This window comes from Pseudophryne corroboree, unplaced genomic scaffold (genome assembly GCF_028390025.1).
Source record: "Pseudophryne corroboree isolate aPseCor3 unplaced genomic scaffold, aPseCor3.hap2 scaffold_330, whole genome shotgun sequence".
Lineage (NCBI taxonomy): Eukaryota > Metazoa > Chordata > Amphibia > Anura > Myobatrachidae > Pseudophryne > Pseudophryne corroboree.
Window position 1 is genome coordinate 407628 of NW_026969985.1, and position 27915 is coordinate 435542.

The 27915-nt window shown below is 39.2% G+C and overlaps 2 non-coding genes across 2 annotated transcripts; both read left to right on the forward strand.

Annotated features, from left to right (window-relative positions):
• The first annotated feature begins 5696 nt into the window (after window positions 1–5696).
• LOC135018770 (U1 spliceosomal RNA) lies at window positions 5697–5860 on the forward strand. Its single transcript, XR_010216404.1, has one exon. It is a non-coding gene; the product is annotated as a U1 spliceosomal RNA (small nuclear RNA).
• Window positions 5861–27646: 21786 nt separating this feature from the next.
• On the forward strand, window positions 27647–27810 carry LOC135018771 (U1 spliceosomal RNA). Its single transcript, XR_010216405.1, has one exon. It is a non-coding gene; the product is annotated as a U1 spliceosomal RNA (small nuclear RNA).
• Window positions 27811–27915: the final 105 nt, after the last annotated feature.

Below are 27915 nucleotides of genomic sequence, written 5' to 3' on the forward strand. Positions count from 1 at the left end.
TGTGCTGTAGTTCTTGAACTGTACTATACCGTCAGCATTTGTATTGTGTTTTGGCTGTGCTGCAACACTGTATTTATGTGTGCAATGTTTATGTATGTTTTTTTTATGTCAATAAAGACTGCTTTTTCAAGCCAATATCTGAAAACAATCAATGTTTATCTTTGATGGCAATAAAAGTGGTATGATATTTGATGCTTTTGAAATCCAATATCTGATATGTCCCCTATCTGGGAACCATATATTAAATGGCTTTTCAGAAAAGGGAGATGGGAGAAGAGCTTTCAGTACTTGTAGGACCGATGCACATAAAGAAGCAAAAAAACATACATAAACATTACACACATAAGTACCGCGTTGCGGCACAGCCAAAACACAATAGAAATGCTGATGGTATAGTACAGTTCAAGAACTACAGCACAGGCCAGCCTACACTATAAATCATGAACTGCACTATACATTTAAACTGTACAATAATACAACAGTTAATAAGGCTATGGGTGTGGAGTGTAAGAGGGTGAGGGAATCACAAGCCCGAAGCTTTATTGAAAGACTGACACATATAAGGGGAGGATTAATAAATAGAAAGACATCCTTTACTATAGAATGTAGTCCAATCCGGTCTTTCAACTCTTCCACAATTGAAAAACGGATAGTGTTCCCAAGCCTTCCATCCTGGAATATCTTTGGTCTTTCGCCAATGAAGAAAGCAATCCCTCCCTCCAGCAGACCCTTCAACCACAATACAAGATCACAGCCAAAAGGCCGAGAAGCAACTACACTTGAGCTTAACAAAAATGGCTAAAACTTAGTGGAGGAAAGTGCAGTGCACCAAAACATAAGCTGACACAATCATGGAGAATGCGCCAGCATATATGCTCTTCTATCTATATTTTGCAAACATGCTCTTGTCCCCTCCAGCTGCTCTATGTAGATTTAACGTCTGGCAAGGTGCATAACCCACTGACAAGCAGGCACACTCCTGCATGAGTTTTCACTCTCACTAGCTGGATGATACACAATCATTTGCATGTGCTCCACCTCCGACACACCACCCACCCAACCACCCAGTCACCAGAGCCACCCACAAACCAACTGGCTCCGTGATTTAATTTGCACAGTGTAGTCATCCAGGCAGCATGTCCTTCTCAATGGAAGGATCTCTGGTTCCATGGAATCTTCCGCATTGGAATGCTGCGGAACAAAAAGGATTTAAATATTCAGCTTGCTAGCATTCAATGTACCTGCGGCTTGGCTCTAGCACATGGGTCTTCATCCTGTGGCCCTCCAGCTGCTGTGAAACTACACATCCCAGCATGCCCTGCCACAGTTTTGCTATAAGGTATGCTAAAACTGAGGCAGGGCATGCTGGGATGTGTAGTTCCACAGCAGCTGGAGGGTCGCAGGTTGAAGACCCATGTTTTAGCATGCCTGTTCTATGATGCATGTTCCGTGATGTCACAATCAGCTTGGAATGGGGTGTCTAGCAGGCATTTGCTGACAGCCACTTGAGGGAGACACACATCAGGAGATGCAGCATATCGGAGGTCTTCGATGCCTTTCCAGCAAATGCACACCACCTGCTGCTGGTCTGGACACAAAACAATGCCCACAATCGAAGTCCCAAAATGCCCAACTACAGGATTCATGTAAGTAGTGAATTTAGGAATGAATTTAGAAGTAGGAAATTAAGTTAGTTCACAAGTACATTCAAATTCAGATCTAAAGTCTAGGTAGGCCTCACGTCCTGGCAGCCGCCAGCATTTAAAAATGCCTTGATTAGAGGTACGGAATTAAATGTAGATAAGAAGTAGACACAAAATAAGACTCCGCAGAGCAGTTATCAGGTGTTTTTATCAATTGTTGCATTTAAAAAATCAAGCAATTAGGGAACACAATGTTGCAACAATGTAACCCTATTTGCAAAATAGTACTAAATAAGTTTGTCGATGTAAGACATTTGCAAAGGCGCATCCAAAACACGCTGGAAAATGCTACTGAATCTGTTTTTGGAGGCTAGAATAGGAAATGTGCATCGGTCCTACAAGTACTGAAAGCTCTTCTCCCATCTCCCTTTTCTGAAAAGCCATTTAATATATGGTTCCCAGATAGGGGACATATCAGATATTGCCTTTCAAAAGCAGCAAATATCATACCACTTCTATTGCCATCAAAGATAAACATTGATTGTTTTCAGATATTGGATTGAAAAAGCAGTCTTTATTGACATAAAGAAGCAAAAAAACATACATAAACATTACACACATAAGTACTGTGTTGCAGCACAGCCAAAACACAATACAAATGCTGTCGGTATAGTACAGTTCAAGAACTACAGCACAGGTCAGCCTACACTATAAATCATGAACTGCACTATACATTTAAACAATACAATAGTTAATAAGGCTATGGGTGTGGAGTGTAAGAGGGTGACGGAATCACAAGCCCAAAGCTTTATTGAAAGACAGACACATATAAAGGGAGGATTAATAAATACAAAGATACCCTTTACTATAGAATGTAGTCCAATCCGGTCTTTCAACTCTTCCACAACTGAAAAACGGATAGTGTTCCCAAGCCTTCCATCCTGGAATATCTCCAGTCTCTCGCCAATGAAGAAAACAATCCCTCCAGCAGACTCTTCAACCACAATACAATATCACAGCCAAAAGAGCGAGAAGCAACTACACTTGCGTTTAAACAAAATGGCTAAAACTTAGTGAAAGTGCAGTGCACCAAAACATAAGCTGACACAATCATGGAGAATGCGCCAGCATATATGCTCTTCTGTCTATATTTTCCAAACCTGCTCTTGTCCCCTCCAGTTGCTCCATGTAGATTTGACGTCTGGCAAGGTGCATAACTCACTGACAAGCAGGCACACTCCTGCATGAGTTTTCTCTCTCACTAGCTGGATGATACACATTCATTTGCATGTGCTCCACCTCCGACACACCGCCCACCCAACCACCCAGTCACCAGAGCCACCCACAAGCCAACTGGCTCCGTGATTTAATTTGCACAGTGCAGTCATCCAGGCAGCATGTCCTTCTCAATGGAATAATCTCTGGTTCCATGGAATCTTCCGCATTGGAATGCTGCGGAACAAAAAGGATTTAAACATTCAGCTTGCTAGCATTCAATGTACCTGCGGTTTGGTTCTAGCACATGGGTCTTCATCCTGTTGCCCTCCAGCTGCTGTGAAACTACACATCCCAGCATGCCCTGCTACAGTTTTGCTTTTAAGGTATGCTAAAACTGAGGCAGGGCATGCTGGGATATGTAGTTCCACAGCAGCTGGAGGGTCGCAGGTTTGAAGACCCATGTTCTAGCATGCCTGTTCTATGATGCATGTTCCGTGATGTCACAATCAGCTTGGAATGGGGTGTCTAGCATGCATTTGCTGACAGCCACTTGAGGCAGACACACATCAGGAGATGCAGCATATCGGAGGTCTTCGATGCCTTTCCAGCAAATGCACACCACCAGCTGCTGGTCTGGACACAAAACAATGCCCACAATTGAAGGCTCATAATGCCCAACTACAGGATTAATGTAAGTAGTGAATTTAGGAATGAATTTAGAAGTAGGAAATTAAGTTAGTTCACAAGTACATTCAAATTCAGATCTAAAGACTAGGTAGGCCTCACGTCCTGGCAGCACCCAGCATTTAAAAATGCCTTGATTATAGGTAGGGAATTAAATGTAGATAAGAAGTAGACACAAAAGAAGACTCCACAGAGCAATTATCAGGTGTCTTTATCAATTTTTGCATTTAAAAAATCAAGCAATTAGGGAACACAATGTTGCGACAATGTAACCCTATTTGCAAAATAGTACTAAATAAGTTTGTCGATGTAAGACATTTGCAAAGGCGCAAACAAAACACGCTGGAAAATGCAACTGAATCTGTTTTTGGAGGTTAGAATAGATGCAGGATCAAGTAGCTCAATGGGTAGGGTGTTTGATTAGAATTTAACAGGTTATAGGTTTGAATCCTGGGTATGATAGTTTGAGGTGTTATTTAATAAAGTATGTTTATATATTAGTCACACATGGCTTACTTGTACAAATGGCATGTCACCAGTTAGTGCTGACTGCTGATATGCCATTTACACAAACATGCCATGTGTGACTGTATATGCATTTAAGGAGGGCACCCCTGCAAAACCACAAACCATTGAGTGTCAAGTATACTAGATATATCTTCATATCTCATGTGCTTTCTCTGAGACCAATCTTGTTATGCCCCTTCCCCACAAGGCATGCGCCTTTTGTCCATATTGCAAAAATGGGGGGGAGGGCATATAATTCTCTGTCACAGGGCACCAAAAAGTCTAGTTATGGCTCTGGTATGCATTATGTAATCTGGCAGACCATCTCTCCAACACTGGCTGGTTGGAATAGAAATCCGGTTATCTATGTGAGCAAATGACCATCAACGATTTACTCTCAAACACTAAAAAATGGACAAAAATGGTCCCCTAAACAAATTGGTTAAATTTTGGGTTTAACCAATTTGTGTAATGACCATTTTTGACCACTTTTCTAGTGTTTGGGAGCAAATGGTTAATTGACATTTGCTCCTATACATTACCAGATTTTCATTCCATCCATCCAGACTGGATAGATAGCCTGACAGATAATTGTGTAGTGTACGCCCAGGATAACTGTTAGTCATGCTTTATTTTATGGCGGCACATAAATGGGTGGACAGATCCAGGGCAAGCACTGCCCACTCATGCATAGTTGTCAACTGATGTGAAGTTCCAGGGGGCAATCTCAGTTATAAAGAGAAGTATCTGGAAATTGTCCCTAGTTAAAAAAAAAAAATTTGATCAACTCCATTTATTTAGTATGATATCCCAGGTGATAGGATGCCGGCAGTCAGAACAACATACTTTATTAAATAACACATCTCAAACTACCATACCCAGGATTCAAACCTATAACCTGTTGAATTCTAATCAAACACCCTACCTATTGAGCTATTTGATCCTGCATAAAAATTGTGAACATTATATGAAGCTATTGGTACTTTGCAAAAAAAAAGAATCAGCATTACAACGCAGCAGATCCATGCAGTTTGCAGCCACACACTACATGTATCTGCTCAGCCACAATGCTGATTATTTCTTCACAAAGTACAAGGTGAGCTCCAAACAGAATTCTCTAGCTTAGAATTATACCTTTCTTTGCCAAACCTAGAAGTCGGGCCCCCCACCCTGGGATCCCCCAGAGGGAGGCCTGCACCGTCATGCGGCAGGCTTGTCCGTTTTGGAAGCAGGCTGATGGGCAGCCCAGGATTGCTTCAGTCTGGGCTTGGCAGGTCTGGAAACATGAGCTTGCTTTGGGTATGCCTGACCTTGGGTACGCTTTACCTGGAGGATGAAAGGGCCAAGAAAAGTACTTTTAGCCTTCTGCGTGGTAGGAGTCATACTAGGTAGGCAAGCTGTTTTAGCAGTAGCCAGATCAGCTACAATCTTATTGAGGTCTTCTCCAAAAGGAGATTCAACTGAGGCAGCACAAGGGAACTCTCATCTGGGGACAACAACTGCAGGGAGAACACATATTTTCAGATGAACATGGTAGGGCAGAAGGCTGCCTAATACTGAAGCACCCCCAAACAACAAATCAAATGCAACTTACTTGACAGAGATGTGCCTGAGCAACGGCCCTCCCCAGCCCTATCCCAAATCATACTTATTTTGCATAGGAGATACCATGGTCATGAAGATTGTTCTCCCAGGGTTAGGTTCATTCATTGCATTCTGGGTATGCTGACCCCTGTGATTTCCCCAAATGTGGGAAACTCGACTGCATTATTTGTGGTAGTGGGGGACTGTGTTTGTGCTTTCCTCTGGTCAGCTCTGGTAAAATTCAGATTTCTTTGTCTCAGATCTTCCTCTAGCCTTGTTCTTCTTTCGAGAGTTCCCTTGTGCTGCCTCAGTTGGATCTCCTTCACTTGACAGGGGGGTGCCCGAGCAGCGACCCTCCCCAGCTCTAGCCCAACTCCTACTTACCTGCCAGGTGAGATACTATGATCATGAAGTTGCTTCTCCCAGGGCAAGGCTCACCCATTGCACTCTGGGTGTGCTGCCCCTGCGACACTAGAAAGAAAATTTTAAAGCCTCCTGTTAGGCCATCATCTACACGACATAGCCCTGAATTTTCCAATGCGTAGCTCTTTGCAAAAGAGAGATATTGGCAAGGAAAAGCTGTCTTGTACCTTTGCAGGGATGGTTTTTCACCTATTACTAAATTAAACTTGCTTCATTGGAAAGGCAGCAAGATGCATCCTCATTTCAATATCTACGGAAATAATACAGGTTGACACCAGGAAACATTAACGCCACTGCATCTTTGCTGTTTTCTCATGTGGAAGTCTGTTTAATGTGAAAACAAGGTGATATCTAATTAGCACACAGGTAAGGAATTAAGAAAATCTTTATTTAAGGGTGAAGATGTTTCTCACAAAATCGTTGCCCCAATGCATCATTGAAATTCAAGCTGGAAAGATGATTTTAATATATCACGTGTACATTTTGTATTGCTCTTCTGGTGACAATGTAGTTTGTTTTTGTCAATTACCATTTTAATAATCGGGTAAAGAAAATTAATTGGATTTTTGAAAGAAAACAATACTGTCAATATACTATTAAAACAAATTAAAATGGTAAAAGTTATTGTACTTTAAGTAAAAATAAAAGAGCACAAATATCAATCCCAGTTTTGGATTACTTTAATTAACAAAAAAAATGCATATAGCAGAGGATAGTTTCAATCTGCCTACCTCTGGGTTATGGACCCAGCATGCTTCCATTACAGTACTCTGCTGCACATGTAAGTGCAAGAGATCCTGAAGCACTCACTCCTCATGGGAAAGTACCAATGTGTTTCTTCATTGGTTGATGGAAGAAACATCTTACAAAAACTCTCCAGATTATTGACTATTTAAAGTTTTTATAGGAAACGTTCTAGATGAATGCTTATTAGCCTTTGTCAGTAAGGACTTTTGCAAAGTGTCGCTGTGGCGCAATCAGTTAGTGTGTACGGCTATTAACCAAAAGGTTGGTGGTTCAATCCCACCCAGGGACGTAATTGACCTTGTTATCAGATTTTGTTGATCTTTAAGTAGACAAGTCAAAATTTCGAAAACCCCTGTTATGGTGTAGGGTACCTGGCCTTCTCTGATGTAATCAGAGTTAGATTTGATTCAGTGATTTTATAAAAACAGCTAGGAAGCACAATTTAGCAGTGGGTTGCAGAGAAAAAGAAATATGCTGGCAAAAAAATCCAATTGAGTGATTAAACAGCTCTTAATTTTCTGGCTTTATTTTTATGCTAACAAATTTGTTCTCTGAAAAGTGTCCACAAAGCCAAGTATCTGATTAACATCTTTGTAGGGATGGTTTTTCACCTATTACTAAATTATACTTGCTTCATTGGAAAGGCAGCAAGATGCATCCTCATTTTAATATCTACTGAAATAATACAGGTTGACACCAGGAAACATTAATGCCACTGCATCCTTGCTACTTTCTCATGTGGAAGTCTGTTTAATGTGAAAACAAGGTGATATCTAATTAGCACACAGGTAAGGAATTAAGAAAATCTTTATTTAAGGGTGAAGATGTTTCTCACAAAATCGTTGCCCCAATGCATCATTGAAATTCAAGCTGGAAAGATGATTTTAATATATCACTTGTACATTTTGTATTGCTCTTCTGGTGACAATGTAGTTTGCTTTTGTCAATTACCATTTTAATAATCGGGTAAAGAAAATTAATTGGATTTTTGAAAGAAAACAATACTGTCAATATACTATTAAAACAAATTAAAATGGTAAAAGTTAATGTACTTTAAGTAAAAATAAAAGAGCAAAAATATCAATCCCAGTTTTGGATTACTTTAATTAACAAAAAAAAATGCATATAGCAGAGGACAGTTTCAATCTGCCTACCTCTGGGTTATGGACCCAGCATGCTTCCATTACAGTACTCTGCTGCACATGTAAGTGCAAGAGATCCTGAAGCACTCACTCATCATGGGAAAGTACCAATGTGTTTCTTCATTGGTTGATGGAAGAAACATCTTACAAAAACTCTCCACATTATTGACTTTTTAAAATGTTTCTAGGAATCGTTCTAGATGAATGCTTATTAGCCTTTGTCAGTAAGTACTTTTGCAAAGTGTCACTGTGGCGCAATCAGTTAGTGTGTAAGGATATTAACCAAAAAGTTGGTGGTTCAATCCCACCCAGGGACTTAATTGACCTTGTTATAAGATTTTGGTGATCTTTAAGTAGACAAGTCAAAATTTCAAACCCCCTGTTATGGTGCAGGGTACCTGGCCTTCTCTGATGTAATCAGAGTTAGATTTGATTCAGTGATTTTATAAAAACAGCTAGGAAGCACAATTTAGCAGTGGGTTGCAGAGAAAAATAAATATGCTGGCAGAAAAATCCAATTGAGTGATTAAACAGCTCTTCATTTTCTGGCTTTATTTTTATGCTAACTAATTTGTTCTCTGAAAAGTGTCCACAAAGCCAAGTATCTGATTAACATATTTGTAGGGATGGTTTTTCACCTATTACTAAATTAAACTTGCTTCATTGGAAAGGCAGCAAGATGCATCCTCATTTCAATATCTACTGAAATAATACAGGTTGACACCAGGAAACATTAACGCCACTGCATCCTTGCTGCTTTCTCATGTGGAAGTCTGTTTAATGTGAAAACAAGGTGATATCTAATTAGCACACAGGTAAGGAATTAAGAAAATCTTTATTTAAGGGTGAAGATGTTTCTCACAAAATCGTTGCCCCAATGCATCATTGAAATTCAAGCTGGAAAGATGATTTTAATATATCACTTGTACATTTTGTATTGCTCTTCTGGTGACAATGTAGTTTGTTTTTGTCAATTACCATTTTAATAATCGGGTAAAGAAAATTAATTGGATTTTTGAAAGAAAACAATACTGTCAATATACTATTAAAACAAATTAAAATGGTGAAAGTTATTGTACTTTAAGTAAAAATAAAAGCTAAAATATCAATCCCAGTTTTGGATTACTTTAATGAACAAAAAAAAAAATGCATATAGTAAAGGATAGTTTCAATCTGCCTACCTCTGGGTTATGGGCCCAGCATGCTTTCATTGCAGTACTCTGCTGCACATGTAAGTGCAAGAGATCCTGAAGCACTCACTCATCATGCGAAAGTACCAATGTGTTTCTTCATTGGTTGCTGGAAGAAACATCTTACAAAAACTCTCCAGATTATTGATTTTTTAAAGTTTTTCTAGGAAACGTTCTAGATGAATGCTTATTAGTCTTTGTCAGTATGTACTTTTTGCAAAGTGTCTCTGTGGTGCAATCGGTTAGTGTGTTCAGCTATTAATCAAAAGGTTGGTGGTTCAATCCCACCCAGGGACATAATTGATCTTGTGATCAGATTTTGGTGATATTTAAGTAGACAAGTCAAAATTGCAAACCCCCTCTTATGGTGTAGGGTACCTGGCCTTCTCTGATGTAATCAGAGTTAGATTTGATTAAGTGATTTTATAAAAAAACAGCTAGGAAGCACAATTTAGCAGTGGGTTGCAGAGAAAAAGAAATATGCTGGCAGAAAAATCCAATTGAGTGATTAAACAGCTCTTCATTTTCTGGCTTTATTTTTATGCTAACTAATTTGTTCTCTGAAAAGTGTCCACAAAGCCAAGTGTCTGATTAACATCTTTGTAGGGATGGTTTTTCACCTATTACTAAATTAAACTTGCTTCATTGGAAAGGCAGCAAGATGCATCCTCATTTCAATATCTACGGAAATAATACAGATTGACACCAGGAAACATTAACGCCACTGCATCTTTGCTGTTTTCTCATGTGGAAGTCTGTTTAATGTGAAAACAAGGTGATATCTAATTAGCACACAGGTAAGGAATTAAGAAAATCTTTATTTAAGGGTGAAGATGTTTCTCACAAAATCGTTGCCCCAATGCATCATTGAAATTCAAGCTGGAAAGATGATTTTAATATATCACTTGTACATTTTGTATTGCTCTTCTGGTGACAATGTAGTTTGTTTTTGTCAATTACCATTTTAATAATCGGGTAAAGAAAATTAATTGGATTTTTGAAAGAAAACAATACTGTCAATATACTATTAAAACAAATTAAAATGGTAAAAGTTATTGTACTTTAAGTAAAAATAAAAGAGCACAAATATCAATCCCAGTTTTGGATTACTTTAATTAACAAAAAAAATGCATATAGCAGAGGATAGTTTCAATCTGCCTACCTCTGGGTTATGGACCCAGCATGCTTCCATTACAGTACTCTGCTGCACATGTAAGTGCAAGAGATCCTGAAGCACTCACTCATCATGGGAAAGTACCAATGTGTTTCTTCATTGGTTGATGGAAGAAACATCTTACAAAAACTCTCCAGATTATTGACTATTTAAAGTTTTTATAGGAAACGTTCTAGATGAATGCTTATTAGCCTTTGTCAGTAAGTACTTTTGCAAAGTGTCGCTGTGGCGCAATCAGTTAGTGTGTACGGCTATTAACCAAAATGTTGGTGGTTCAATCCCACCCAGGGACGTAATTGACCTTGTTATCAGATTTTGTTGATCTTTAAGTAGACAAGTCAAAATTTCGAAAACCCCTGTTATGGTGTAGGGTACCTGGCCTTCTCTGATGTAATCAGAGTTAGATTTGATTCAGTGATTTTATAAAAACAGCTAGGAAGCACAATTTAGCAGTGGGTTGCAGAGAAAAAGAAATATGCTGGCAAAAAAATCCAATTGAGTGATTAAACAGCTCTTCATTTTCTGGCTTTATTTTTATGCTAACAAATTTGTTCTCTGAAAAGTGTCCACAAAGCCAAGTATCTGATTAACATCTTTGTAGGGATGGTTTTTCACCTATTACTAAATTAAACTTGCTTCATTGGAAAGGCAGCAAGATGCATCCTCATTTCAATATCTACTGAAATAATACAGGTTGACACCAGGAAACATTAACGCCACGGCATCCTTGCTGCTTTCTCATGTGGAAGTCTGTTTAATGTGAAAACAAGGTGATATCTAATTAGCACACAGGTAAGGAATTAAGAAAATCTTTATTTAAGGGTGAAGATGTTTCTCACAAAATCGTTGCCCCAATGCATCATTGAAATTCAAGCTGGAAAGATGATTTTAATATATCACTTGTACATTTTGTATTGCTCTTCTGGTGACAATGTAGTTTGCTTTTGTCAATTACCATTTTAATAATCGGGTAAAGAAAATTAATTGGATTTTTGAAAGAAAACAATACTGTCAATATACTATTAAAACAAATTAAAATGTTAAAGTTAATGTACTTTAAGTAAAAATAAAAGAGCAAAAATATCAATCCCAGTTTTGGATTACTTTAATTAACAAAAAAAAATGCATATAGCAGAGGATAGTTTCAATCTGCCTACCTCTGGGTTATGGACCCAGCATGCTTCCATTACGGTACTCTGCTGCACATGTAAGTGCAAGAGATCCTGAAGCACTCACTCATCATGGGAAAGTACCAATGTGTTTCTTCATTGGTTGATGGAAGAAACATCTTACAAAAACTCTCCACATTATTGACTTTTTAAAATGTTTCTAGGAATCGTTCTAGATGAATGCTTATTAGCCTTTGTCAGTAAGTACTTTTGCAAAGTGTCACTGTGGCGCAATCAGTTAGTGTGTAAGGCTATTAACCAAAAAGTTGGTGGTTCAATCCCACCCAGAAACTTAATTGACCTTGTTATCAGATTTTGGTGATCTTTAAGTAGACAAGTCAAAATTTCAAACCCCCTGTTATGGTGTAGGGTACCTGGCCTTCTCTGATGTAATCAGAGTTAGATTTGATTCAGTGATTTTATAAAAACAGCTAGGAAGCACAATTTAGCAGTGGGTTGCAGAGAAAAAGAAATATGCTGGCAGAAAAATCCAATTGAGTGATTAAACAGCTCTTCATTTTCTGGCTTTATTTTTATGCTAACTAATTTGTTCTCTGAAAAGTGTCCACAAAGCCAAGTATCTGATTAACATATTTGTAGGGATGGTTTTTCACCTATTACTAAATTAAACTTGCTTCATTGGAAAGGCAGCAAGATGCATCCTCATTTCAATATCTACTGAAATAATACAGGTTGACACCAGGAAACATTAACGCCACTGCATCCTTGCTGCTTTCTCATGTGGAAGTCTGTTTAATGTGAAAACAAGGTGATATCTAATTAGCACACAGGTAAGGAATTAAGAAAATCTTTATTTAAGGGTGAAGATGTTTCTCACAAAATCGTTGCCCCAATGCATCATTGAAATTCAAGCTGGAAAGATGATTTTAATATATCACTTGTACATTTTGTATTGCTCTTCTGGTGACAATGTAGTTTGTTTTTGTCAATTACCATTTGAATAATAGGGTAAAGAAAATTAAGTGGATTTTTGAAAGAAAACAATACTGTCAATATACTATTAAAACAAATTAAAATGGTAAAAGTTATTGTACTTTAAGTAAAAATAAAAGCTAAAATATCAATCCCAGTTTTGGATTACTTTAATGAACAAAAGAAAAAAATGCATATAGCAAAGGATAGTTTCAATCTGCCTACCTCTGGGTTATGGGCCCAGCATGCTTTCATTGCAGTACTCTGCTGCACATGTAAGTGCAAGAGATCCTGAAGCACTCACTCATCATGCGAAAGTACCAATGTGTTTCTTCATTGGTTGCTGGAAGAAACATCTTACAAAAACTCTCCAGATTATTGATTTTTTAAAGTTTTTCTAGGAAACGTTCTAGATGAATGCTTATTAGTCTTTGTCAGTATGTACTTTTTGCAAAGTGTCTCTGTGGCGCAATCGGTTAGTGTGTTCAGCTATTAATCAAAAGGTTGGTGGTTCAATCCCACCCAGGGACATAATTGATCTTGTGATCAGATTTTGGTGATATTTAAGTAGACAAGTCAAAATTGCAAACCCCCTCTTATGGTGTAGGGTACCTGGCCTTCTCTGATGTAATCAGAGTTAGATTTGATTAAGTGATTTTATAAAAAAACAGCTAGGAAGCACAATTTAGCAGTGGGTTGCAGAGAAAAAGAAAAATGCTGGCAGAAAAATCCAATTGAGTGATTAAACAGCTCTTCATTTTCTGGCTTTATTTTTTATGATAACAAATTTGTTCTCTGAAAAGTGTCCACAAAGCCAAGTATCTGATTCACATCTTTGTAGGGATGTTTTTTCACCTATTACTAAATTAAACTTGCTTCATTGGAAAGGCAGCAAGATGCATCCTCATTTCAATATCTACGGAAATAATACAGGTTGACACCAGGAAACATTAACGCCACTGCATCTTTGCTGTTTTCTCATGTGGAAGTCTGTTTAATGTGAAAACAAGGTGATATCTAATTAGCACACAGGTAAGGAATTAAGAAAATCTTTATTTAAGGGTGAAGATGTTTCTCACAAAATCGTTGCCCCAATGCATCATTGAAATTCAAGCTGGAAAGATGATTTTAATATATCACTTGTACATTTTGTATTGCTCTTCTGGTGACAATGTAGTTTGTTTTTGTCAATTACCATTTTAATAATCGGGTAAAGAAAATTAATTGGATTTTTGAAAGAAAACAATACTGTCAATATACTATTAAAACAAATTAAAATGGTAAAAGTTATTGTACTTTAAGTAAAAATAAAAGAGCAAAAATATCAATCCCAGTTTTGGATTACTTTAATTAACAAAAAAAAATGCATATAGCAGAGGATAGTTTCAATCTGCCTACCTCTGGGTTATGGACCCAGCATGCTTCCATTAGAGTACTCTGCTGCACATGTAAGTGCAAGAGATCCTGAAGCACTCACTCATCATGGGAAAGTACCAATGTGTTTCTTCATTGGTTGATGGAAGAAACATCTTACAAAAACTCTCCACATTATTGACTTTTTAAAATGTTTCTAGGAATCGTTCTAGATGAATGCTTATTAGCCTTTGTCAGTATGTACTTTCACAAAGTGTCGCTGTGGCGCAATCAGTTAGTGTGTAAGGCTATTAACCAAAAGGTTGGTGGTTCAATCCCACCCAGGGACTTAATGGACCTTGTTATCAGATTTTGGTGATCTTTAAGTAGACAAGTCAAAATTTCAAACCCCCTGTTATGGTGTAGGGTACCTGGCCTTCTCTGATGTAATCAGAGTTAGATTTGATTAAGTGATTTTATAAAAAAACAGCTAGGAAGCACAATTTAGCAGTGGGTTGCAGAGAAAAAGAAAAATGCTGGCAGAAAAATCCAATTGCGTGATTAAACAGCTCTTCATTTTCTGGCTTTATTTTTATGATAACAAATTTGTTCTCTGAAAAGTGTCCACAAAGCCAAGTATCTGATTAACATCTTTGTAGGGATGGTTTTTCACCTATTACTAAATTAAACTTGCTTCATTGGAAAGGCAGCAAGATGCATCCTCATTTCAATATCTACGGAAATAATACAGGTTGACACCAGGAAACATTAACGCCACTGCATCTTTGCTGTTTTCTCATGTGGAAGTCTGTTTAATGTGAAAACAAGGTGATATCTAATTAGCACACAGGTAAGGAATTAAGAAAATCTTTATTTAAGGGTGAAGCTGTTTCTCACAAAATCGTTGCCCCAATGCATCATTGAAATTCAAGCTGGAAAGATGATTTTAATATATCACTTGTACATTTTGTATTGCTCTTCTGGTGACAATGTAGTTTGTTTTTGTCAATTACCATTTTAATAATCGGGTAAAGAAAATTAAGTGGATTTTTGAAAGAAAACAATACTGTCAATATACTATTAAAACAAATTAAAATGGTAAAAGTTATTGTACTTTAAGTAAAAATAAAAGAGCAAAAATATCAATCCCAGTTTTGGATTACTTTAATTAACAAAAAAAAATGCATATAGCAGAGGATAGTTTCAATCTGCCTACCTCTGGGTTATGGACCCAGCATGCTTCCATTACAGTACTCTGCTGCACATGTAAGTGCAAAAGATCCTGAAGCACTCACTCATCATGGGAAAGTACCAATGTGTTTCTTCATTGGTTGATGGAAGAAACATCTTACAAAAACTCTCCACATTATTGACTTTTTAAAATGTTTCTAGGAATCGTTCTAGATGAATGCTTATTAGCCTTTGTCAGTATGTACTTTTGCAAAGTGTCGCTGTGGCGCAATCAGTTAGTGTGTAAGGCTATTAACCAAAAGGTTGGTGGTTCAATCCCACCCAGGGACTTAATTGACCTTGTTATCAGATTTTGGTGATCTTTAAGTAGACAAGTCAAAATTTCAAACCCCCTGTTATGGTGTAGGGTACCTGGCCTTCTCTGATGTAGTTAGATTTGATTCAGTGATTTTATAAAAACAGCTAGGAAGCACAATTTAGCAGTGGGTTGCAGAGAAAAAGAAATATGCTGGCAGAAAAATCCAATTGAGTGATTAAACAGCTCTTCATTTTCTGGCTTTATTTTTATGCTAACTAATTTGTTCTCTGAAAAGTGTCCACAAAGCCAAGTATCTGATTAACATATTTGTAGGGATGGTTTTTCATCTATTACTAAATTAAACTTGCTTCATTGGAAAGGCAGCAAGACGCATCCTCATTTCAATATCTACTGAAATAATACAGGTTGACACCAGGAAACATTAACGCCACTGCATCCTTGCTGCTTTCTCATGTGGAAGTCTGTTTAATGTAAAAACAAGGTGATATCTAATTAGCACACAGGTAAGGAATTAAGAAAATCTTTATTTAAGGGTGAAGATGTTTCTCACAAAATCGTTGCCCCAATGCATCATTGAAATTCAAGCTGGAAAGATGATTTTAATGTATCACTTGTACATTTTGTATTGCTCTTCTGGTGACAATGTAGTTTGTTTTTGTCAATTACCATTTTAATAATAGGGTAAAGAAAATTAAGTGGATTTTTGAAAGAAAACAATACTGTCAATATACTATTAAAACAAATTAAAATGGTAAAAGTTATTGTACTTTAAGTAAAAATAAAAGCTAAAATATCAATCCCAGTTTTGGATCATTTTAATGAACAAAAAAAAAATGCATATAGCAAAGGATAGTTTCAATCTGCTACCTCTGGGTTATGGGCCCAGCATGCTTCCATTGCAGTACTCTGCTGCACATTTAAGTGCAAGAGATCCTGAAGCACTCACTCATCATGCGAAAGTACCAATGTGTTTCTTCATTGGTTGCTGGAAGAAACATCTTACAAAAACTCTCCAGATTATTGACTTTTTAAAGTTTTTCTAGGAAACGTTCTAGATGAATGCTTATTAGTCTTTGTCAGTATGGACTTTTTGCAAAGTGTCTCTGTGGCGCAATCTGTTAGTGTGTTCAGCTATTAATCAAAAGGTTGGTGGTTCAATCCCACCCAGGGACGTAATTGACCTTGTTATCAGATTTTGGTGATATTTAAGTAGACAAGTCAAAATTGCAAACCTTCTCTTATGGTGTAGGGTACCTGGCCTTCTCTGATGTAATCAGAGTTAGATTTGATTAAGTGATTTTATAAAAAAAACAGCTAGGAAGCACAATTTAGCAGTGGGTTGCAGAGAAAAAGAAAAATGCTGGCAGAAAAATCCAATTGAGTGATTAAACAGCTCTTCATTTTCTGGCTTTATTTTTATGATAACAAATTTGTTCTCTGAAAAGTGTCCACAAAGCCAAGTATCTGATTAACATCTTTGTAGGGATGGTTTTTCACCTATTACTAAATTAAACTTGCTTCATTAAAAAGGCAGCAAGATGCATCCTCATTTCAATATCTACAGAAATAATACAGGTTGACACCAGGAAACATTAACACCACTGCATCTTTGCTGTTTTCTCATGTGGAAGTCTGTTTAATGTGAAAACAAGGTGATATCTAATTAGCACACAGGTAAGGAATTAAGAAAATCTTTATTTAAGGGTGAAGATGTTTCTCACAAAATCGTTGCCCCAATGCATCATTGAAATTCAAGCTGGAAAGATGATTTTAATATATCACTTGTACATTTTGTATTGCTCTTCTGGTGACAATGTAGTTTGTTTTTGTCAATTACCATTTTAATAATCGGGTAAAGAAAATTAAGTGGATTTTTGAAAGAAAACAATACTGTCAATATACTATTAAAACAAATTAAAATGGTAAAAGTTATTGTACTTTAAGTAAAAATAAAAGAGCAAAAATATCAGCCTGTGCCTGTCCAGGTGTCTCAAAAGCCATCAGGGGCTCTAAAACGCCCGTTACCGCAGATGGCAGATACAGACGCCGACACGGATACTGATTCCAGTGTCGACGATTAAGAGACGAATGTGACTTCCAGTAGGGCCACACGTTACATGATTGAGGCTATGGAAAATGTTTTTACACATTTCTGATAATACCAGTACCACTAAAAAGGGTATTATGTTGGGTGAGAAAAAACTGCCTGTAGTTTTTCCTGCATCTGAGGAATTAAATGAAGTGTGTGATGATGCGTGGGTTTCCCCCGATAAAAACTGTTAATTCCTAAAAAGTTATTAGCATCATACCCCTTCCCGCCAGAGGATAGGGCACATTGGGAAACACCCCCTAGGGTGAATAAAGCGCTCACACGCTTGTCTAAACAGGTGGCACTACCGTCCCCGGATACGGCCGCCCTTAAGGAACCTGCTGACAGAAAGCAGTAAAATATCCTAAAATGTATATACACTCACACGGGTGTGATACTGCGACCAGCAATCGCCTCAGCCTGGATGTGCAGTGCTGGGGTGGCTTGGTCGGATTCCCTGACTGACAATATTGATACCCTAGATAGGGACAGTATATTACTGACTATAGAGCATTTAAAAGATGCTTTCTATATATGCGTTGTGCACAGAGGGATATTTGCCGACTGGCATCAAGAGTAAGTGCGCTGTCCATTTCTGCCAGAAGAGGGTTATGGACAAGACAGTGGTCAGGTGATGCTGATTCCAAAAGGCATATGGAAGTATCGCCTTATAAAAGGGAAGAGTTATTTGGGGTAGGTCTAACAGACCTGGTGGCCACGGCAACGGCTGGGAAATCCACATTTTTACCCCAGGTAGCCTCTCAACATAAGAAGACGCCGTATTATCAGGCGCAGTCCTTTGGGCCCCATAAGGGCAAGCGGGCAAAAGGCTCCTCATTTCTGCCCCGTGGCAGAGGGAGAGGAAAAAGGCTGCAGCAAACAGCCAGTTCCCAGGAACAGAAACGGTGGGGGCCCGTCTCATAAATTTCAGCGTGCAGTGGGCTCACTCACAGGTGGACCCCTGGATCCTTCAGGTGGTATCTCAGGGGTACAAATTGGAATTTGAGACGTCTCCCCTTCGCCGTTTTCCTAAAGTCTGCTTTACCGACGTCTCCCTCCGACAGGGAGGCGGTATGGGAAGCCATTCACAAGCTGTATTCCCAGCAGGTGATAATCAAGGTACCCCTCCTACAACAGGGAAAGGGGTATTATTCCACGCTGTTTGTGGTACCGAAGCCGGACGGCTCGGTGAGACCTAATTTAAATCTGAAATCCTTGAACACTTACATACAAAGGTTCAAATTCAAGATGGAGTCACTCAGAGCGGTGATGGCAAACCGGGAAGAAGGGGATTATATGGTGTCTCTGGACATCAAGGATGCTTATCTCCATGTCCCAAATTACCCTTCTCACCAAGGGTACCTCAGGTTTGTGGTACAGAACTGTCACTATCAGTTTCAGACGCTGCCGTTTGGTTTGTCCACGGCACCCCGGGTCTTTACCAAAGTAATGGCCGAAATGATGATACTCCTTCGAAGGAAGGGAGTTTTAATTATCCCTTACTTGGACGATCTCCGGATAAGGGCAAGATCCAGGGAACAGTTGGTAGTCGGGGTAGCACTATCTCAGGTAGTGTTGCGGCAGCACTATCCTCTGCTATATGCATTTTTTTTTTGTTCATTAAAGTAATCCAAAACTGGGATTGATATTTTAGCTTTTATTTTTACTTAAAGTACAATAACTTTTACCATTTTAATTTGTTTTAATAGTATATTGACAGTATTGTTTTCTTTCAAAAATCCACTTAATTTTCTTTACCCTATTATTAAAATGGTAATTGACAAAAACAAACTACATTGTCACCAGAAGAGCAATACAAAATGTACAAGTGATATATTAAAATCATCTTTCCAGCTTGAATTTCAATGATGCATTGGGGCAACGATTTTGTGAGAAACATCTTCACCCTTAAATAAAGATTTTCTTAATTCCTTACCTGTGTGCTAATTAGATATCACCTTGTTTTCACATTAAACAGACTTCCACATGAGAAAACAGCAAAGATGCAGTGGCGTTAATGTTTCCTGGTGTCAACCTGTATTATTTCCGTAGATATTGAAATGAGGATGCATCTTGCTGCCTTTCCAATGAAGCAAGTTTAATTTAGTAATAGGTGAAAAAACATCCCTACAAAGATGTTAATCAGATACTTGGCTTTGTGGACACTTTTCAGAGAACAAATTTGTTATCATAAAAATAAAGCCAGAAAATGAAGAGCTGTTTAATCACTCAATTGGATTTTTCTGCCAGCATTTTTCTTTTTCTCTGCAACCCACTGCTAAATTGTGCTTCCTAGCTGTTTTTTTATAAAATCACTTAATCAAATCTGATTACATCAGAGAAGGCCAGGTACCCTACACCATAAGAGGGGGTTTGCAATTTTGACTTGTCTACTTAAATATCACCAAAATCTGATTACAAGGTCAATTACGTCCCTGGGTGGGATTGAACCACCAACCTTTTGATTCATAGCTGAACACACTATCCGATTGCGCCACAGAGACACTTTGCGAAAAGTACATACTGACAAAGATTAATAAGCATTCATCTAGAACGTTTCCTAGAAAAACTTTAAAAAGTCAATAATCTGGAGAGTTTTTGTAAGATGTTTCTTCCAGCAACCAATGAAGAAACACATTGGTACTTTCGCATGATGAGTGAGTGCTTCAGGATCTCTTGCACTTACATGTGCAGCAGAGTACTGCAATGGAAGCATGCTGGGCCCATAACCCAGAGGTAGGCAGATTGAAACTATCCTTTGCTATATGCATTTTTTTTTTGTTCATTAAAGTAATCCAAAACTGGGGTTGATATTTTAGCTTTTATTTTTACTTAAAGTACAATAACTTTTACCATTTTAATTTGTTTTAGTGCAAATGGCATATCAGCAGTCAGCACTAACTGGTGACATGCCATTTGTACAAGTAAGCCATGTGTGACTAATATATAAACATACTTTATTAAATAACACCTCAAACTATCATACCCAGGATTCAAACCTATAACCTGTTGAATTCTAATCAAACACCCTACCCATGGAGCTACTTGATCCTGCATCTTTTCTAACCTCCAAAAACAGATTCAGTTGCATTTTCCAGCGTGTTTTGTTTGCGCCTTTGCAAATGTCTTACATCGACAAACTTATTTAGTACTATTTTGCAAATAGGGTTACATTGTCGCAACATTGTGTTCCCTAATTGCTTGATTTTTTAAATGCAACAATGCAGACACCTGATAATTGCTCTGTGGAGTCTTATTTTGTGTTTTGTGTTTAGTCTTTAGATCTGAATTTGAATGTACTTGTGAACTAACTTAATTTCCTACTTCTAAATTCATTCCTAAATTCACTACTTACATGAATCCTGTAGTTGGGCATTTTGGGACTTCGATTGTGGGCATTGTTTTGTGTCCAGACCAGCAGCAGGTGGTGTGCATTTGCTGGAAAGGCATCGAAGACCTCCGATATGCTGCATCTCCTGATGTGTGTCTCCCTCAAGTGGCTGTCAGCAAATGCCTGCTAGACACCCCATTCCAAGCTGATTGTGACATCATGGAACATGCATCATAGAACAGGCATGCTAAAACATGGGTCTTCAACCTGCGACCCTCCAGCTGCTGTGGAACTACACATCCCAGCATGCCCTGCCTCAGTTTTAGCATACCTTAATAGCAAAACTGTGGCAGGGCATGCTGGGATGTGTAGTTTCACAGCAGCTGGAGGGCCACAGGATGAAGACCCATGTGCTAGAGCCAAGCCGCAGGTACATTGAATGCTAGCAAGCTGAATATTTAAATCCTTTTTGTTCCGCAGCATTCCAATGCGGAAGATTCCATGGAACCAGAGATCCTTCCATTGAGAAGGACATGCTGCCTGGATGACTACACTGTGCAAATTAAATCACGGAGCCAGTTGGCTTGTGGGTGGCTCTGGTGACTGGGTGGTTGGGTGGGTGGTGTGTCGGAAGTGGAGCGCATGCAAATGATTGTGTATCATCCAGCTAGTGAGAGAGAAAACTCATGCAGGAGTGTGCCTGCTTGTCAGTGGGTTATGCACCTTGCCAGACGTTAAATCTACATAGAGCAGCTGGAGGGGACAAGAGCAGGTTTGCAAAATATAGATAGAAGAGCATATATGCTGGCGCATTCTCCATGATTGTGTCAGCTTATGTTTTGGTGCACTGCACTTTCCTCCACTAAGTTTTAGCCATTTTTGTTAAGCTCAAGTGTAGTTGCTTCTCGGCCTTTTGGCTGTGATCTTGTATCGTGGTTGAAGGGTCTGCTGGAGGGAGGGATTGTTTTCTTCATTGGCGAAAGACCAAAGATATTCCAGGATGGAAGGCTTGGGAACACTATCTGTTTTTCAGTTGTGGAAGAGCACAGAGGTCGGATTGGACTACATTCTATAGTAAAGGATATCTTTCTATTTATTGACCCTCCCCTTATATGTGTCTGTGTTACAATAAAGCTTCGGTTTTGTGAATCCCTCACCCTCTTACACTCCACACCCATAGCCTTATTAACTGTTGTATTATTGTATAGTTTAAATGTATAGTGCAGTTCATGATTTATAGTGTAGACTGGCCTGTGCTGTAGTTCTTGAACTGTACTATACCGTCAGCATTTGTATTGTGTTTTGGCTGTGCTGCAACACTGTATTTATGTGTGCAATGTTTATGTATGTTTTTTTTTATGTCAATAAAGACTGCTTTTTCAAGCCAATATCTGAAAACAATCAATGTTTATCTTTGATGGCAATAAAAGTGGTATGATATTTGATGCTTTTGAAATCCAATATCTGATATGTCCCCTATCTGGGAACCATATATTAAATGGCTTTTCAGAAAAGGGAGATGGGAGAAGAGCTTTCAGTACTTGTAGGACCGATGCACATAAAGAAGCAAAAAAACATACATAAACATTACACACATAAGTACCGCGTTGCGGCACAGCCAAAACACAATAGAAATGCTGATGGTATAGTACAGTTCAAGAACTACAGCACAGGCCAGCCTACACTATAAATCATGAACTGCACTATACATTTAAACTGTACAATAATACAACAGTTAATAAGGCTATGGGTGTGGAGTGTAAGAGGGTGAGGGAATCACAAGCCCGAAGCTTTATTGAAAGACTGACACATATAAGGGGAGGATTAATAAATAGAAAGACATCCTTTACTATAGAATGTAGTCCAATCCGGTCTTTCAACTCTTCCACAATTGAAAAACGGATAGTGTTCCCAAGCCTTCCATCCTGGAATATCTTTGGTCTTTCGCCAATGAAGAAAGCAATCCCTCCCTCCAGCAGACCCTTCAACCACAATACAAGATCACAGCCAAAAGGCCGAGAAGCAACTACACTTGAGCTTAACAAAAATGGCTAAAACTTAGTGGAGGAAAGTGCAGTGCACCAAAACATAAGCTGACACAATCATGGAGAATGCGCCAGCATATATGCTCTTCTATCTATATTTTGCAAACATGCTCTTGTCCCCTCCAGCTGCTCTATGTAGATTTAACGTCTGGCAAGGTGCATAACCCACTGACAAGCAGGCACACTCCTGCATGAGTTTTCACTCTCACTAGCTGGATGATACACAATCATTTGCATGTGCTCCACCTCCGACACACCACCCACCCAACCACCCAGTCACCAGAGCCACCCACAAACCAACTGGCTCCGTGATTTAATTTGCACAGTGTAGTCATCCAGGCAGCATGTCCTTCTCAATGGAAGGATCTCTGGTTCCATGGAATCTTCCGCATTGGAATGCTGCGGAACAAAAAGGATTTAAATATTCAGCTTGCTAGCATTCAATGTACCTGCGGCTTGGCTCTAGCACATGGGTCTTCATCCTGTGGCCCTCCAGCTGCTGTGAAACTACACATCCCAGCATGCCCTGCCACAGTTTTGCTATAAGGTATGCTAAAACTGAGGCAGGGCATGCTGGGATGTGTAGTTCCACAGCAGCTGGAGGGTCGCAGGTTGAAGACCCATGTTTTAGCATGCCTGTTCTATGATGCATGTTCCGTGATGTCACAATCAGCTTGGAATGGGGTGTCTAGCAGGCATTTGCTGACAGCCACTTGAGGGAGACACACATCAGGAGATGCAGCATATCGGAGGTCTTCGATGCCTTTCCAGCAAATGCACACCACCTGCTGCTGGTCTGGACACAAAACAATGCCCACAATCGAAGTCCCAAAATGCCCAACTACAGGATTCATGTAAGTAGTGAATTTAGGAATGAATTTAGAAGTAGGAAATTAAGTTAGTTCACAAGTACATTCAAATTCAGATCTAAAGTCTAGGTAGGCCTCACGTCCTGGCAGCCGCCAGCATTTAAAAATGCCTTGATTAGAGGTACGGAATTAAATGTAGATAAGAAGTAGACACAAAATAAGACTCCGCAGAGCAGTTATCAGGTGTTTTTATCAATTGTTGCATTTAAAAAATCAAGCAATTAGGGAACACAATGTTGCAACAATGTAACCCTATTTGCAAAATAGTACTAAATAAGTTTGTCGATGTAAGACATTTGCAAAGGCGCATCCAAAACACGCTGGAAAATGCTACTGAATCTGTTTTTGGAGGCTAGAATAGGAAATGTGCATCGGTCCTACAAGTACTGAAAGCTCTTCTCCCATCTCCCTTTTCTGAAAAGCCATTTAATATATGGTTCCCAGATAGGGGACATATCAGATATTGCCTTTCAAAAGCAGCAAATATCATACCACTTCTATTGCCATCAAAGATAAACATTGATTGTTTTCAGATATTGGATTGAAAAAGCAGTCTTTATTGACATAAAGAAGCAAAAAAACATACATAAACATTACACACATAAGTACTGTGTTGCAGCACAGCCAAAACACAATACAAATGCTGTCGGTATAGTACAGTTCAAGAACTACAGCACAGGTCAGCCTACACTATAAATCATGAACTGCACTATACATTTAAACAATACAATAGTTAATAAGGCTATGGGTGTGGAGTGTAAGAGGGTGACGGAATCACAAGCCCAAAGCTTTATTGAAAGACAGACACATATAAAGGGAGGATTAATAAATACAAAGATACCCTTTACTATAGAATGTAGTCCAATCCGGTCTTTCAACTCTTCCACAACTGAAAAACGGATAGTGTTCCCAAGCCTTCCATCCTGGAATATCTCCAGTCTCTCGCCAATGAAGAAAACAATCCCTCCAGCAGACTCTTCAACCACAATACAATATCACAGCCAAAAGAGCGAGAAGCAACTACACTTGCGTTTAAACAAAATGGCTAAAACTTAGTGAAAGTGCAGTGCACCAAAACATAAGCTGACACAATCATGGAGAATGCGCCAGCATATATGCTCTTCTGTCTATATTTTCCAAACCTGCTCTTGTCCCCTCCAGTTGCTCCATGTAGATTTGACGTCTGGCAAGGTGCATAACTCACTGACAAGCAGGCACACTCCTGCATGAGTTTTCTCTCTCACTAGCTGGATGATACACATTCATTTGCATGTGCTCCACCTCCGACACACCGCCCACCCAACCACCCAGTCACCAGAGCCACCCACAAGCCAACTGGCTCCGTGATTTAATTTGCACAGTGCAGTCATCCAGGCAGCATGTCCTTCTCAATGGAATAATCTCTGGTTCCATGGAATCTTCCGCATTGGAATGCTGCGGAACAAAAAGGATTTAAACATTCAGCTTGCTAGCATTCAATGTACCTGCGGTTTGGTTCTAGCACATGGGTCTTCATCCTGTTGCCCTCCAGCTGCTGTGAAACTACACATCCCAGCATGCCCTGCTACAGTTTTGCTTTTAAGGTATGCTAAAACTGAGGCAGGGCATGCTGGGATATGTAGTTCCACAGCAGCTGGAGGGTCGCAGGTTTGAAGACCCATGTTCTAGCATGCCTGTTCTATGATGCATGTTCCGTGATGTCACAATCAGCTTGGAATGGGGTGTCTAGCATGCATTTGCTGACAGCCACTTGAGGCAGACACACATCAGGAGATGCAGCATATCGGAGGTCTTCGATGCCTTTCCAGCAAATGCACACCACCAGCTGCTGGTCTGGACACAAAACAATGCCCACAATTGAAGGCTCATAATGCCCAACTACAGGATTAATGTAAGTAGTGAATTTAGGAATGAATTTAGAAGTAGGAAATTAAGTTAGTTCACAAGTACATTCAAATTCAGATCTAAAGACTAGGTAGGCCTCACGTCCTGGCAGCACCCAGCATTTAAAAATGCCTTGATTATAGGTAGGGAATTAAATGTAGATAAGAAGTAGACACAAAAGAAGACTCCACAGAGCAATTATCAGGTGTCTTTATCAATTTTTGCATTTAAAAAATCAAGCAATTAGGGAACACAATGTTGCGACAATGTAACCCTATTTGCAAAATAGTACTAAATAAGTTTGTCGATGTAAGACATTTGCAAAGGCGCAAACAAAACACGCTGGAAAATGCAACTGAATCTGTTTTTGGAGGTTAGAATAGATGCAGGATCAAGTAGCTCAATGGGTAGGGTGTTTGATTAGAATTTAACAGGTTATAGGTTTGAATCCTGGGTATGATAGTTTGAGGTGTTATTTAATAAAGTATGTTTATATATTAGTCACACATGGCTTACTTGTACAAATGGCATGTCACCAGTTAGTGCTGACTGCTGATATGCCATTTACACAAACATGCCATGTGTGACTGTATATGCATTTAAGGAGGGCACCCCTGCAAAACCACAAACCATTGAGTGTCAAGTATACTAGATATATCTTCATATCTCATGTGCTTTCTCTGAGACCAATCTTGTTATGCCCCTTCCCCACAAGGCATGCGCCTTTTGTCCATATTGCAAAAATGGGGGGGAGGGCATATAATTCTCTGTCACAGGGCACCAAAAAGTCTAGTTATGGCTCTGGTATGCATTATGTAATCTGGCAGACCATCTCTCCAACACTGGCTGGTTGGAATAGAAATCCGGTTATCTATGTGAGCAAATGACCATCAACGATTTACTCTCAAACACTAAAAAATGGACAAAAATGGTCCCCTAAACAAATTGGTTAAATTTTGGGTTTAACCAATTTGTGTAATGACCATTTTTGACCACTTTTCTAGTGTTTGGGAGCAAATGGTTAATTGACATTTGCTCCTATACATTACCAGATTTTCATTCCATCCATCCAGACTGGATAGATAGCCTGACAGATAATTGTGTAGTGTACGCCCAGGATAACTGTTAGTCATGCTTTATTTTATGGCGGCACATAAATGGGTGGACAGATCCAGGGCAAGCACTGCCCACTCATGCATAGTTGTCAACTGATGTGAAGTTCCAGGGGGCAATCTCAGTTATAAAGAGAAGTATCTGGAAATTGTCCCTAGTTAAAAAAAAAAAATTTGATCAACTCCATTTATTTAGTATGATATCCCAGGTGATAGGATGCCGGCAGTCAGAACAACATACTTTATTAAATAACACATCTCAAACTACCATACCCAGGATTCAAACCTATAACCTGTTGAATTCTAATCAAACACCCTACCTATTGAGCTATTTGATCCTGCATAAAAATTGTGAACATTATATGAAGCTATTGGTACTTTGCAAAAAAAAAGAATCAGCATTACAACGCAGCAGATCCATGCAGTTTGCAGCCACACACTACATGTATCTGCTCAGCCACAATGCTGATTATTTCTTCACAAAGTACAAGGTGAGCTCCAAACAGAATTCTCTAGCTTAGAATTATACCTTTCTTTGCCAAACCTAGAAGTCGGGCCCCCCACCCTGGGATCCCCCAGAGGGAGGCCTGCACCGTCATGCGGCAGGCTTGTCCGTTTTGGAAGCAGGCTGATGGGCAGCCCAGGATTGCTTCAGTCTGGGCTTGGCAGGTCTGGAAACATGAGCTTGCTTTGGGTATGCCTGACCTTGGGTACGCTTTACCTGGAGGATGAAAGGGCCAAGAAAAGTACTTTTAGCCTTCTGCGTGGTAGGAGTCATACTAGGTAGGCAAGCTGTTTTAGCAGTAGCCAGATCAGCTACAATCTTATTGAGGTCTTCTCCAAAAGGAGATTCAACTGAGGCAGCACAAGGGAACTCTCATCTGGGGACAACAACTGCAGGGAGAACACATATTTTCAGATGAACATGGTAGGGCAGAAGGCTGCCTAATACTGAAGCACCCCCAAACAACAAATCAAATGCAACTTACTTGACAGAGATGTGCCTGAGCAACGGCCCTCCCCAGCCCTATCCCAAATCATACTTATTTTGCATAGGAGATACCATGGTCATGAAGATTGTTCTCCCAGGGTTAGGTTCATTCATTGCATTCTGGGTATGCTGACCCCTGTGATTTCCCCAAATGTGGGAAACTCGACTGCATTATTTGTGGTAGTGGGGGACTGTGTTTGTGCTTTCCTCTGGTCAGCTCTGGTAAAATTCAGATTTCTTTGTCTCAGATCTTCCTCTAGCCTTGTTCTTCTTTCGAGAGTTCCCTTGTGCTGCCTCAGTTGGATCTCCTTCACTCG